The following is a 4,598-nucleotide window of genomic DNA, read 5'->3' on the forward strand; positions in this document are numbered from 1 at the left end:
GATGAGAAGCCAAGGACAATGGCACAGGGTTTTGATCCTACTTAATGTGCTGGCTTTGTGGGAGCCTAGCCAGTTTGGATGTTCACCTTCCTAGATATGGACGGAGGGGGGAAGACCTAGGACTTACCACAGGGCAGGGAACCCTGACTACTCTTTGGACTGGAGAGGGAGGGGGAGAGGAGTAGGAGGAGGGGGAGGGAAATGGGAGGCTGGGAGGAGGCGGAAACTTGTTTTTTTTTCCTTTTCTCAATAAAAAAAATAATGCAAACAAAAAAAAGTCAAAATTTATAAGCAAAGAGAACTTAGAGAACACGGCAAGAAGCCCTCTGCTGCACATGTGATTCTAGGTCTCCATTTAAATGATGAACCAGGAAAGTTTCCATACAGCTTGGGATAAAACTCGCTCCTTGTGAACTGCAGAGAAACTTTCTTATACAAGGGAATTTTCAATTGGAGAATTTGGAAAACTGTCTGGGTCGAACCACAGACTCCACGGCCAGACTCCGCATGTGCAGAGAATACCCCACCAGTGAAAAGCTCGCATGACACCAAAGTGACAGGCGCCCAGCAGTGGATGTCCTGTTTGTAAAATCAGTAACAGCACATGATTCAATAACCTTCAGTTTTCATAGTTATGACCCCCAGCAGGTGTGCACGGGATTCAAGAGCATAACAAACTTTAAATTAAGAGCTCACGGTGTTTTCTTGTATTAGATTCAGTTTATTTAAAATATAATTTCTAAGTATACCTGTAAAATCAAAGTGAGCTTGTTTATTACAAAGTAAGGTGAATATAAAAGTTATTATTTTTCTTTTGCAGCTTTTCCCAATAATGCTTACAGGTTTTGGGGCTTTTTTCCCACTAGTTACTCTAATTCTTATGGTTGGTCATTCACTCGGTCCCAAAAAAGTCTTGCAAAAATCGGCATGGTTTATGAGAAACGGTAAGTATCGGAGTCGAGACACTTGTGCTGTAAGCAAGTCAATGCTTTCTACTGCTGTGATAAACAGTGACCAAAGCAACCGAGAGAGGGCAGGGTTGATTTCATTTGACCATACAATCTATCACTGATGAAGTCGGGGCAGGAGCTCAGGCTGTTTACTGACTTGTTCCTCGCTTCACACTTAGCTACCGTTTTGTTTTTCCAGTCCAGACCTACATGTCTAGGGATGTTACCACCCACACTGGGCTAGGCCCCACTACATCAATTAACAATTAGGAAAACGCCCCACAAACATGCCCACTGCAGGCTGATTTGGATAATTCCTTAATTATGGATTCCTCTTCCCTGGGGACTCAGTTTGTGTCAAGCTGACAATACAACTAACCAAGACAATGATGAATTTTATCTAATGGAATTAAATATTTTTAATCTATAAAGCAATTAAGTTGTCTCAAAGATCCTCTGTAACTCTAAAATATTCATTTTAAAGTCAAAATAGGGCTCGTCAACATCTCTACGGATCAGTGTAACTATGTGAAACTGTGAAAACGGCCTGACAGCTTCGCTGCCTAAAGACAGAACTGGAGAAATAAGCTGTCATTTACTTTTACAAACTGATGGGAAACACTTATCTACCGTAGTGGTGAAAACAGCTTTTAGAAAAAGCAATAAACTAGAGGTTTGACCTCACCTACTGTCCACAGTATTAAGATGTAGCCATGCTGGCCTTCTCTAACTCTGCAGAGGAAGCTGTAAGACCAACACAACGTAAGAATTATACAACAGCAGAGTAACAGTTCTGGGGCTGGGACACAGCTCTGTGGCAGAGCTCTTGCCTAGCACAAACTACTGCTATATGTGCCTCAGAGCTGATTAGTAGCTTAGCTCTTCAGGTTTTATTTTCCTTTTTCTTTCCATAAATATTATTTGGTATAATATCTCTAGAGAAAGAAAATTTATTATACACTATAATATTTTTAATAATGTTTCATTTTACAGCCAAAGTCTAGTTTTTTTCTTTTCTTTTTTGTTTGATTGTTTGTTAGTTTTTGTTTTTTGAGATAGGGTTTCTCTGTGTAACAGTTCTGGCTATCCTGGAACTCGCCGTGTAGACAAGGCTGGTCTCAAACTCACAGAGGTCTTCCTGCCTTTGCCTCCCAAGTGCTGGGATTAAAGGCATGCACCACTACTGCCCAGGTTAGTTTGTTTTGTTTTCTTTTGCTTTTTAATGTACCAAGATGGTAATGGGTTTTCACATGTAGTAAAGCAGCTTGTAAATAAATGTCTGCTGTACTGTATCCCACCACTGCATCAGGTCTCTGACAGCCCACACTCCTGCACCATCAGGGTTCTGACAGCCCACACTCCTGCATCATCAGGTCTCTGACAGCCCATACTCCTGCATCATCAGGTCTCTGACAGCCCACACTCCTGCACCATCAGGTCTCTGACAGCCCACACTCCTGCATCATCAGGTCTCTGACAGCCCATACTCCCGCACCATCAGGTCTCTGACAGCCCATACTCCTGCATCATCAGGTCTCTGACAGCCCACACTCCTGCATCATCAGGTCTCTGACAGCCCACACTCCTGCATCATCAGGTCTCTGACAGCCCACACTCCCGCACCATCAGGTCTCTGACAGCCCATACTCCTGCATCATCAGGTCTCTGACAGCCCACACTCCTGCACCATCAGGTCTCTGACAGCCCATACTCCCGCATTCTCTCAGCTCTTCCCAGCTAAGTAGCAGCTTGAATCTCAGGTAAGCCCTGTTACTCTTCTTTAATCACTTTCTTATCTAGATAAGAAAGAAAGTGGGTTCTGCTTCTTGGGGGAAAGGGAGGGTATATCAGTATGTATACACCACTGCAGAAATTTAGAGGCTTTAAAGCAGTTCTCAATGATCCCTCTGAGTTCTTGCAACAGCATCAGTTGCCTGGAAGGATAAATACCACATAGACAGGATGCATAGCTCATAGTAAGGATGATACTGCACAGCAAGGGGCTTGAGAGAACAGCTCCACTAGTCAGAGTGAATGCTTGCAATAGCTGCCTTTAGATGCCATCAAGAGGGCAGACAGCAAGCAAAGTATATGACAAAATATTCCTGGCACTGATTTCTCTTGCATCCACTATCTTGTGCCAAAGCTCTAGCACTGTGAAAGCTAGCAAGAGCTCACACTAGCAAGAGAGAGAAGAAACGTGGCAAATGGCAAGATTACAAGCAATGCAACCCCTTAGCAGTGACATGTAGAGAACTCTGTGGAGCCTGCATTTCAGGAGGGGCTAAGTGAGAAGTTACACCCTGAGTCCAGTGTGACTGCTTCCTTACTGATGCTGTGCTGTACTGTATTACCTTATGTGGACACAAGTGTCTACCTCAAATGCAACATGTTTACAAAGAAACCGACAAGGGCCTGGTTTTCTCCTTGCTTCTCCTATGTGGGATGTCATCTCCACTCTCCTCATCACTTTCACCACCGTCCAAGGCATTGCTGTTTCCTAGCCCTCGTGCTGGCCTCCGTCCCATGCACATCAGTTGGCAAGTCTATCAATTCTTTCAGGATCTCTTAACTTTGGGACACTTCTCACATCCCTGTGGCCCTTCCCACACAGAAGATACATGACACAGGAAAAAATGAGTATGTGAGGAAATTAATCTATACATATATAAGGATTTGGGGTGATGGAGGAAGGTCATAGGTTAAATAAAGAAACTGCCTTGGCCATGATAGGACAGAAAATTAGATAGGCGGAGTAAACAGAACAGAATGCTGGGAAGAAAGGAAGTGAGCTCAAATGCCATTTCCTCTCCTCTCTGGGGCAGACGCAATGAAGCAAGCCACCAGGTCAGACATGCTGAATCTTTCCCGGTAAGACTCGTGCTACACAGATTATTAGAGATGGTTGATCGGGATATGAGAATTAGCCAGTAAGGGCTAGAGCTAATGGGCCAAGCAGTGTTTAAAAGAATACAGTTTGTGTGTTGTTATTTCGGGCCATAAGCTAGCCAGGCAGCCGGGAGCTGGGTGGCAGGAATGCAGCCCACAGCTCCTTCAACAGAATGGCGCCCAGATGTGGATAACTACATCCACAAAATATGCCTGTATAATTTCCCAATAAAATACATTTAAATAAAACATTGCATTATTGCTAGAAAATCATTAAATCCAACCCAGTAAAAAATTTTGTCAAGTAACAGCCCCGAGACCCGGCCAGTCAAGACAAAGGGGTCCATTAATGCCTAGAGTACTAAGGCACCCAAGTGGTCAGTAAGAAAGCGATTCTTGCTGATGTCTGATTGTGAGTTTTCTTCACGGCTTTGTCTCAGCTTGTTTACACATGCAGATACAGGTACTAGAGAGCACAGCCCAGACAGCCAGTGCCTTATTCTCTCTCCTCGGGACAAGGGTAGTATTTACTGATGTGGTCTTTGATTAAATATACAACCAAAGAAGCTGAGCTTTACTGAAAGGAAAGTTCTTCTTTTTCCTAGGAAAATTCTTAAAGAGCTCAAAAACAGGTAAGAGAAAGATCAACTGGGCAGTTAAAGGTTTACACTAATGGGATGCCCACAGTCCCGGTGGTACTGGATGGCTTACACTAATGGGATGCCCACAGTCCCGGTGGTACTGGATGGCTTACACTAA

At 43.8% G+C, this 4,598-nt stretch overlaps 1 protein-coding gene across 1 annotated transcript in view; it reads right to left on the reverse strand.

Moving 5' to 3' along the window:
* The window catches only part of Aplf (aprataxin and PNKP like factor), a 52,389-nt gene that overhangs the window by 4,084 nt on the left and 43,707 nt on the right, over window positions 1–4,598 (reverse strand). The window lies entirely within an intron of this gene.

This window comes from Microtus ochrogaster, unplaced genomic scaffold (assembly GCF_000317375.1).
Source record: "Microtus ochrogaster isolate Prairie Vole_2 unplaced genomic scaffold, MicOch1.0 UNK1, whole genome shotgun sequence".
Classification (NCBI taxonomy): Eukaryota; Metazoa; Chordata; class Mammalia; order Rodentia; family Cricetidae; genus Microtus; species Microtus ochrogaster.